Source organism: Pteropus medius, unplaced genomic scaffold, assembly GCF_902729225.1.
Source record: "Pteropus medius unplaced genomic scaffold, Ma_sr-lr_union100, whole genome shotgun sequence".
Taxonomy (NCBI): Eukaryota; Metazoa; Chordata; class Mammalia; order Chiroptera; family Pteropodidae; genus Pteropus; species Pteropus medius.
This window is the reverse complement of record NW_024343105.1, coordinates 1,295,812-1,306,312: the sequence shown is the minus strand read 5'-3', so window position 1 is coordinate 1,306,312 and position 10,501 is coordinate 1,295,812. Positions and strand designations below refer to the sequence as shown.

Below are 10,501 nucleotides of genomic sequence, written 5' to 3'. Positions count from 1 at the left end.
GCCTGAAGTCATACCGCTAGTAGGTGGTGGGGCTAGAAGTCAGCCATGCACCTGTCTGGGCTCAGACACTCCCCGACTGGGAACCTGCTACCCTACACTCCTTTCTGAGCAGCCAGGAAGCTCTCGTCCATTGGAACCTCAGAGGAGGGGAATATGGGCAGAAGCAAACCAGTGCCCTGGACTGAGGCTGGAGGACAGGCTGGGTGTAGAAGTGAGGAGTCATTGTGATAGCAATCTGGTTGTACCCATAGGAGGAGCCAGGCCATCTCTCCCCTTCCCTATCTGTCCCTACGCTCAGCTGCCTGCCCAGCCCCACCCCAAAACCAGCTTCGTGATTACAAGGCAAGCTGGACCAGGAGGTTACGTTCTATTTTCTCCAAACAGAATGACCCAGTTCAACCCAATGCTGCAAGGACTACTTGGATTACTCTGTGTGTCCAGGCTCCTGTGTGTGCGTTCTCTTCTGGCCCATGTAGGCCCCGGTTCTGGACTCAGAACTGCATTAGAATCAGTCTTCAGTTTAAATACCTGTGCAGTAGATATAACAATTGTCCCTGCCTCAACTGGCAAATGGGACCAGTAGCTAAGTTTGAAGGGCCTAAACAGGATTTGTCTCAGTGTGAATTTAGCACCAGGGGTCTAGAGTCTCATTTTAATGTGGAGCGGGTAGCAAAATGCTCTTCTCTGCAGCCATCTGGTGTGCATGTTGTGAATAACACTGGCCTGGAGGCCGCCAGGAAAATCCCTCAGACCCAGGGTGGTGCCCCAGGTGCAGTCATCTGTGCCCTGGAAGCTGCCTCTGGAATGTGGAGTCCTCAAGGCAAAATCTGACACAGGGCTTGGCATACCCTGAATCAAACCCCTTCTCACATGGCTCTTACCTATGCATGTCTCATGCTCCCGCCCCTCTTGGCTTCCTAACTTACCTGGAGCAGTTTTTGAACCAAAACTGTACTTAGAGAGCCTCTGCAAGTCACCATATCTGGGGGGAAGTGGGGTGCAAGCCAAAGGTTTATTTTGTGTGTAAAAGAGGGAGCCCAAGAGGACCAGACCAAAAAGAACCCAGGTCTGAGAGCAGAAAGCTTGGGTATGGAAAGGCCACAGAAAAGCCTGTAGGAGCCCAACTGCATATACAGAACTGGGAACACAATGAAGGTTTAGCAGAGTTCTCTGAAAAGATCCAAACCCACAGGCCTCACACATAGTCAGGAACCAAGGGCTGGCAGCAGCTCAGCACCCCTGACCTTATATTCTTCATTTCCATCACGCTACCCTTCACCATCACCAACCTCAGCACTTTTCATCAGCCCTCCTTCCCCTTCATCACTCTCAGTCTCTTTTGGCCATTCTCCAATTAAGATCAGTGCTCCATGACACCCAGGCCTTCCACTTTGTCAGCCTCGGACCATTTCTCCATCCCTCAGCACTGTGGTCCAACTCTGCCATCTTACAGCCAGTCTGGTATTGCAGGCCCTTGGTCAGGCTAGTCTGTTTCCATCATCTCCATCGCTGACATGGTGGACCTCGTGACTGCAGGAAACTAGTATGTACTCTTCGCCATCTTTTCACTCACCACTTTGCTTTCCGGCCACTTGGATCTCCTGGGGCCTGTCCTACCTCAGTGGTGGTACCTGGGTACCTGGAAAGGCGGCCCTGGGTACCCAGACAGGTGGCCTTGGGTACCTGGAGAAAATGGAATTGAGTTGCAGGGGTTTGTGTGGTGAGAACAGAGGTCACAGAAAAGAAAGCATGGAGTTGAGCTGCAGGGGAAGGGACAGCCCAATCACCAAGTGTCAGGCTAGATCAGGCAGTGGTTGGAGACCAGGCAGCCCTGTGTATTCCTGCCCTATGAGTTAATGTACACTGTGTACCATGGGTAGTAATATGCTTATGTTATATCAAAGTGAGAAAAAATAAACTAAAAATAATAAAGTTGTATACAAATAACTTCTAATCTACTGGGTAGATATTCAACCATCTCTCCCAATTAGGGTCATCTTTTTCATATAAACTTGTGAATATTTAAAGAAGCACCATATCTGAGCTTCCCTGTTTGTCAGCCTCTTGCATTGACAGTCTGGACTATGGGAGGGCATTTTTGATCATTCGTCTGACATCTGTCTGTCAGAATGGAAAGCCGGTTTATTTGAATATAACTTCACAAACTCATCTGAGGATATTCACGTTTAAAGCCCCTGTCTGGCCCTGGGAAGTCAGTGCAAAGAGTGCGTATGCACAGGATGTGGACGTGAGAAACATCCAAACCTGCAGAGAATTTTAATGAGTTTATTTAGGCCAATGTGGCAATTGCCAGGAAGCAAACTTTCAGTGGATTAAGAAAATGCTCTGGAGAATGCCAGTTTTGCAGCTTATTTTATACATTAGAATCACAAGAGGAGGCACACAAGGTGGTAGGTTAAGGGAGTGGGAAAAAGCAACCTGGAGAAATCTCTGGGACTGGATAAAAAGTTAGATGGAGGGACACACACTTCTTTCACATGTGTGGGTACAAGAGAGTTAATACTTAATATACGGCACGGAGAGAAGGCCTATGGGGAACAAGATAACAGTGAGGGGTTCTGCGATACCTGCTCTGGTACAGTTGGCTGTGCCCCGAGGGAACTGGAAGAAAAAAGATTCTCTTACGTTCCAAGAGGATGTTATCTTAGATGCAAAAAGACAATAGACAGGCTCATTTAAGGTAAAGATCGACATTTGTCAAGAAAGCTACAGGCCCAGGATGTGACTATCTGCCATGAGCTGCTTTTAGATAGGAATTTTGTGGTTGATTATTTACGGAGGTTAATTTCGGTCTCTGAGTTTGTAAAGCTCTCCATGCTGCCCCACCCTGAGCTTGTCAGGTGTAGTCTGTGGTCCATTTTTCTGTCCATACTTCCCAACTTTGGTCTTAAATCAATCCAAAGGATGCACTGATGACCAGCCTCTTGGTTGGATAATGCGGTCCCGCAGTGCTAGCAAGGCTTGTTCCTAGGAGTCTTAGCATCACTATTTGTCTTGCTGAAATGATAGGCCATTGGGGATGGGACAAGACCTTAACCTTGGGTAGAAGTCAAGGCCAAATTTTTTATCAAAAGAGAAAGGCAGGTAAATGCGAAGCGGTCAGGTCTTATCAGTGTTCATTAAGATAAAAACACTCTGGATCATTTCTAACCTATGAGCTATCGTGATCCAAGTTTTGCTGTCTGTCTCACTTTTCTGTATTTTGCATCTAGTATGACATTTCCTTATGTTTGAGGGCACAGCATATGCTTCTTCGGTTTTCACAACCTGACTATGAGATGGGCTCCCATTTACCAGTGTGGTTATTGTTGTTCTAATATGGCCAATCGCCTCCCCCCGGAAGCACTCAGGTGTCACTCATTATTATTCTGATTCCTGCTAGTTCTGCAATTGAGAATTGTAACTTTTCACTTTATCCAGGGCCAAGGCTGTAAGAACATAATGGTGTGAAGTACAATTACCATCCAAACATTTCCAGAGGCCAGGGGAACAGTAAGAATATCATAAGCAAATTTCCCACACCTCAGCAGCTGTTACAGAGGGCTGTTTTTTCAATATAGTCATTTTACCTTCCATATGAATTAACATAGTTATTAGTCTTTGGTAGATGAGGGGTAAACATGTTCTATAACTGGGTTCTAGCGTTTATCCATAAAATTCTTTTCTCAAGATTCCTTTTGCACTAACTTTCTATAACTTCCCTTGTTCTTCTCAGTTTGTCTCTTTTAACTTTTTCAGAAAAACCAACTTATACTTTTCAACTTCTCTCAGAAACACACACATCCCTTTCCATCTTTCTGCAGTAACATTCCTTCTAAATTTCAAAAGAGAAACTATAAAAAGAGCATTATTGATAATATAAAAGGTATCTTATACACCTTTAGCAATTATTAACATTGGACTATGTAAGAGCAAGTTTGAGAAAAGCCAGAGAACAAGTTTGACTATTATTATGCCTAATGTGATTAGCAGACAGCGAAAGACAATCAAATAAATGGCTTTTTAAATTCAAGATCAATTATGTAGGTATACAGGCCTTATGGATGTCTTGAGATTGCTGTCCACCCCTGCCATTGGTGCCTCCTCATCCTCGAGGGGTCTGTGACATCTGCGATAGGCAAGTGTCAGACAGGGACAGGTGTCTGTGTGCTGTTAGGTGTCTTTTTTATAATAATGAGAAATATGAATCCATGAGTTAACTCCTTTAAATCTGGCTGCACGTGGGTGAGTTAGTAATATCTGCTGAGGTCTTTTCCAGGGAGGTCAGAGAGAGTCTTTAGTTGCTGGCTTTTCCCGTGGACAGAATCTCCTGGTTCCAAGAGTCGGTCTTTGGGATTGTCATGTCTGGGAGCACACTGGGAAGTGCGTGAGCTACAAATTGATTGGTATCTCTAAGCTGGCCAAGAAGTGCTTGCTGGTTATGCAGAATGCCTCCTCTTAGGGTGGTTGGTTTGCATGTCCTTCCATCCAGATGCGCAGGGCGACCGGTGAATGTTTCATGAGGAGAAAGGCTGTGTTGACCAAAAGGAGTAACTCTCAGGTTGAGAAGAACTGTAGGGAGAGCTTTTGGCTAGGGGAGATGAAAAGCTTCTAAAAATTTACTGAGCTGAGTTTTAATTGTACCACTTATATATCCCACCAACCAGAAGACTGGGGTGAGAAGCAATGGACGACATGCTGTAGAACAGGCCAAATGTTGCAGATGGATTGCATCATCTGCCCAGTGAGATGAGCCCTTCTGGCACTAGGTAACTCAGAGAGAATTCCACAATGGGGGATTATTTTTTTCCGATAATAATAATTAGTCTACTTGTAAGGCCATTGCTCTACAGCAAGGGGATGCCTCCATCCAGAGAGAAAACATACACATCATAACTAGCACATACTTCTGTCCTTGAGATGGTGGCATTTCGATAGCATCCAATGACCATACCTTGAATGGATTCAAAGGAAGTGGTGAATGGCCATGGGCCCATGGGATAATGTTTTGGACAGGTGAAATATCTGCTGCTCTTTGTTCTGCTTCTGGAGATATGCTTGCCACATAGGTCGAATGCCAGGGTGACCTGGAAATTAAGGCTCATCCTCCCTTTTGCTTGTTCTGTCTAGATAATAGATGTATTGCCTCAGTTCCTGTCTGAAAATTTCACGCTTTGTGACTGCCTGTAACCCATAGCAACTCCCGCACTCTGTGACTGCTTGAGGACAAATTAACCAATTGGCCCAAGCCAACTGTAACTGCGTGGATAAGCCTGTAAAAGCAAGGTTGCTCCTGAGCTCGGGGCCCAGATCTTCAGAGCACTAGCTCTTCTGGGACTGCTGGCATAATAAACCTGAGTTCTCCAACTCTCTGAGTGGTGCTTGGTTTCTCGCCGTTTTGATTTTTCTGCAACATTTTTGGAGGTCCCTGGAAGATTCCAACCATGCTGGCCCTTTGAGCCGCCGATTGGTGGCTTTGCCAGGCTGGGCCGGAGGGCCTCTGAGACAAACAAGAAGGCGCGCCACCTGACAATATTCTCTTTCGGACCAGCGCTCTGACTCTCCAGATGGCCGAGCCCCGACTGACTCAAAAGAGGAACAAACCAACTCACCAGGAATGGCCACAGGATAAGGTGAGGCTTCGGGGTTCAGCACCCCAGTCGGGTCCCGTCTTCAGATGAAAGAGGAGCTTGGTCAACTCTTAAAGTCTTCAGTTAGAAGATACAGGTCAAGGTCTTCCCAATGGGGGAAGACATTAAGGTCTTCCTAGGGGAGGAAGACAAAGGTCAGGGTCTTCCAAAAGGAGGGGAGGCAATGTTTTAACCTCTGGTGTGTGAATGTGGAGTGAATGAGTGAACTAGTTGACTTGATTCAGTCAGGTATGAATTTGTGGCTCCATGGCTGGGCACCTATAAGGTCCCCCAGAGGCTACGGAGTTTGAGCAGAATTGTCTGCAATTCTGTGATGCATGGCAATTTTGTGATACGGTCCAGGGCGGCATTGAACTAGAGTCCGATCGTAAGTTACAAAGCTGGGTCTGCTATGACCAAGAGTCACCTAAGCTCCTTCAGAGAACATCTGAGTGGTCTCCTCTTTGGAGGAGGCACCCAACCTTGTTTGTCTTTGTGCCATCGACACAGGGTGAGATACATGGGGGGGAGGGGACAATTAATTACTGATTCGGCTTAAGAATTGTCTATCTCCAAATGGTCATTTTGACATAGTGGCCCTCTATCAAATTATTTTCTTGAAATTTAAAGGCCTATTTCCCCCCTCCATTAGGAAGCTCCCTAAGGCATTATGGGTGGAGGGTCTTCTAAACCAACTGTCTTAAATTGTATGTTGAAAAATTTTAAGAAAGGTTTCCCAGGGGATTACAGGATCAAGTTGACCCCAGGAAAACTCTGTACTCTTTGTGAGCTTGAGTGGCCTGACTTTGGGGTAGGATGGCCTCCGGAAGGGATCCTGGACCTCCCCACTGTTAGAACTACGTACCAGGTTGTGACAGGGACCCCTGGATATCCAGACTAGTTTCCATACATAGACTCATGGTTGCAAATCGCTACTATAGTGCCCCCTTAGGCCCTGTTCTGCACAAATAAGCAGGGACAGAGTAAGGTACTTGTGGCTTGACCGACTCGGGGAAAGAACAAGGAAGAGTCAATGAGAGTCATCCACCAAGGGGACCCTGAGGAAGAACCTTTCTTCCCAAAGCTTTACATTTCAACAGCTCCATCAGTCCCTGAACAGCCCCTCTACCCCAGTTACCATCGGTGCCTTCGCCACCTCAATAGCCTGAGTGACCGTCAAGCCCGAGTCCATGGAGTCTTCACTCAGTCACACAGCCAGCCCAACAGCCTGTGGCTCTTCAGATGCCTCTCTGAGAGATGCAAGTCCCCTTTGAGGTTAGCAAAGATGGCATACTCCAGCAAGGCCGTCCTGTCTTCTACTATCAGCCTTTCAGCACAACTGACCTCCTCAACTGGAAATAGCACACCCTATCCTATTCGGAGAAACCCTAGGCAATGACTGATTTGCTTGAGTCCATCTTCCAAACTCATAAGCCTGCCTGGGATTACTGTCACCAACTTTTCTTAATTCTCTTCAACACCGAAGAATGACACTGGATTCTGTCAGAAGTGCGGGGATGGCTCCAAGGACAAGCACCGGATGGTGCACTAGACCCCACAGCATGAGCCTTGGAGGCTGCGCCTGATGCTAGGCCCAATTGGGACTTCAATGTCCCAAATGGAAGAGAGTCTCTTGACAGGTACCTGCAGGCCGTCCTGCAGGGGGCGAAAGCTGGGGCCAGAAAGTCGACAAACATGTCCAAAATGGCAGAAGTACTCCAAAAGCCAGGTGAGTCACCCATAGAGTTCTATGAGAGACTATGTGAGGTGTTCCAAATGTATACCCCTTTTGACCCTGAAGCTCGAGAAAACTAATGTATGGTCAACGTGGTATTCATGGCTCAATCTTATACTGACATCTGCTACAAGCTTCAGAAATTAGAGGGCTTTGCTGAGATGAATGCCACCCAGCTGCTGGAGGTTGCAAACAAGATGTTTGTGAACCACAGTCGGGAGGCCCAGAAGATAGCTGTTAAGAAGATGAAACAAAAGATGTCCCTGCTGGCAGCCGCATTAGGAAACCCAGGCCCAGTACAACAGACTGCTCCCCCATGGAAGGGAGAGGTTAAAAGGAGACCATGACTACACCGTGACCAATGCACCTGCAAAGAGACCGGCCATTGGAAAAACGAGTGCCCCCACCGCAGGACGACATCCGGAGGGCCAAAGAAGTTCAATCAACCCCATAAAGGAAAATATCAGCCTGAGCCAGTCATTCAAGATCATTTTGGTCTGGCCGGAGAAGAGTCAGACTAGGGGCGGCTGGGCTCCCTGATCCTAGGCCCTCAGGAGCCTATGTTCACAATAGAAGTAGAGGCCAATCTGGGGCTGAACACCCTGTAGTAACCATGCTGGTGGCTCCCCTCACCGACCAAACAACAGCTATCATCGGGGCCATGGGGGACTGAGCTGCCCGCTCGTTCTGCGAAGCCCGCTCGTGTCGGTTAGGAGGCCATCTAATGACTCATGAGTTCCTGTACCTACCAGTGTGCCTCATCCCCATTTTGGGTAGAGACTTATTAACAAAGTTTGGAGCACAGATCACCTTTACTCTCAGAAAGCCCACCTGTCTCACTCTGGGGAAACAATCTGCTCTAATGATGATCGTGACTGTGCCCAGGGAAGATGAATGGTGCCTCTATTTTCCGGAAAGAAAACAAGCAAATCCAACTAGCCTGCTAGAAGAGTTCCCTGCTGTCTGGGCAGAAAAGGGGCCCCCAGGTCTAGCCAAGAATCATGCACCCATAGTGGTAGACCTGAGGCCAGGAGCCACTCCTGTCACACAAAGACAATACCCAGTGTCATGGGAAGCATACCTGGGAATTTGGAACCATATCCAACGTTTGTGCGATACTAGAATTCTAGTTGAGTGTCAGTCACCTTGGAACACTCTACTCTTACCAGTCAAGAAGCCTGGAGGGAATGACTACTACCCTGTCTAGGATCTCCGTGCTGTCAACAATACAGTTGTCACCATCCATCCAGTGGTCCCGAACCCGTACACCCTCCTTAGTCTCTTACCTGCCCAAGCAAGCTGGTTCACCTGCTTCGATCTCTAAGATGCCTTCTTCTGCCTCCGGTCATCACTGGCCATCCAGCCTTTGTTTGCCTTTGAATGGGAAGACCTACACACTGGGAGAAAGACACAACTGACTTGGACTTGACTGCCAAAGGGCTTCAAGAATTCACCCACCTTGTTTGGCAAAGTGCTGTCCACAAATCTGGCTGCCTTCCCTAGAGAGACTTTGAAATCCACTCTACTCTAGTACATAGATGACTTGTTACTGGCTAGCCTCACCCAAGAAGACTGCTGGAAAGGTACTAGAGCCTTGTTGGCCCTACTCTCTACCATGGGATAAAGTTGTCATGGAGGAAAGCTCCAATCTGCAAACAGGAGGTCAGATACCTTGGGATCATCATCTCAGAAGGACATTGGGCACTTAGACATGAAAGGAAACTGGCTATCTGTTCAATATCTTGGCCAAACACTAAAAAGGGGTTCATGAATTCCTAAGGGCTGCCAGATTCTGCCGGATCTGGATACCAGGTTTCTCTGAAATTGCTAACCTACTGTATGAGGCCATAGCTGGGTCCATTAAAGACCTCCTGGAATGGGGCTCCAAACAAGAAAAAGCCTTCAGAGAAATAAAGAGACTTTTGACCAGTGCCCCAGTATGAGGACTACCAAACATGACACGGGACTTTAACCTCTTCGTACATGAGAAGAATCATACTGCACTGGGGGTCCTCACACAAACAGTTGGGCCATGACAGCACCCGATTGCATACCTGTCCAAATGGCTAGATCCGGTGTCCACGAGATGGCCGCCATGCCTCCGGGCCTCAGCTGCCACAGTAGTCCTGGTTAGAGAAGTGGAGAAACTCACGCTGGGACAGAATATAAATGTAAAGGTCCTTCATACTGTTACTGCGTTAATGAATAACCAGGGACTCAAATGGCTGACCAATGCCAAGATAACTCATTATCAGGAACTGCTTTGCAAAAGTCCATGTGTCCATCTAGAAATTGCGGACTTTGAACTCTGCTATTTTTCTGCCCACCGAGGAGGGATTTCTCGACCATGATTGTGAAGAGGTCACGGAAGAAGTTTACTCAAGCAGGCCTGACCTGACCGACATTCCTCTTCAGAACCCAGAACTGGTATTGTTCACCGATGGGAGCAGTTTCATCCATGAAGGACAGTGCAAAGTTGGCTACACAATAAGAGATGAGGTGATCAGAGCTGAGGCTCTGCCACAGGGCTGGTTGGCACAGTGGGCCGAACTATGGGTACTCATTCAGGAGCTGCAGCAGGCTGAAGGGAAATGGGTCAGTATATATACCAACTCAAGGTACGCCTTTGCTACTTTGCATGTACATGGAGCCATTTATAAAGAGAGGGGACTACTGACAGCAGGAGGAAAAGAAATCAAGAACAAAGAAGAAATCCTTCAACTGTTAGAGGCAGTCTGGAAGCCTTCAAAAGTAGCAGTCACTCACTGCAAGGGCCACCAGAGGGGAACCAACCCTGTCAGTAGGGGACACCAACTGGCAGACCAAGCAGCTAGGGAGGCTGCCAACCAACCAAGTATCATAACAGGTCCTGAGCCAGTCTCTAAGTTTCTCCTAGAGCCAGAATTGCCTCTGTCCCTGACATACAACAAGGAAGAAGAACAATGGGCCGTAAGCGAAGGAAGAACCAAGAGAAAGGAGGGCTAGTGGGACCTTCCAGATCAGAGACTCTATTCCTGCTGCAGTGGCAGCTAAGCTGGTAACACAATACCATGAGTTGACTCGCCTAGGTAAGACTACTTTAGAAAGCCTGTTAGGCTGCTACTAATGCATACCCAAGCTCCCAACCCTATGCACC

At 47.5% G+C, this 10,501-nt stretch overlaps 1 long non-coding RNA gene across 2 annotated transcripts; it reads right to left on the bottom strand.

Annotated features, from left to right (window-relative positions):
• Nucleotides 1-3,772: 3,772 nt before the first annotated feature.
• On the bottom strand, nucleotides 3,773-9,534 carry LOC120606029 (uncharacterized). 2 transcript variants are annotated; one of them, XR_005653816.1, is made up of 4 exons: nucleotides 9,420-9,534; nucleotides 8,652-8,762; nucleotides 5,613-5,766; nucleotides 3,773-4,591 (listed from the first exon to the last, which is right to left on the bottom strand). It is a non-coding gene; the product is annotated as an uncharacterized LOC120606029 (long non-coding RNA). The 2 variants fall into 2 exon arrangements; XR_005653815.1 differs by having other exon boundaries at nucleotides 3,773-4,532.
• Between the last annotated feature and the right edge of the window lie 967 nt (nucleotides 9,535-10,501).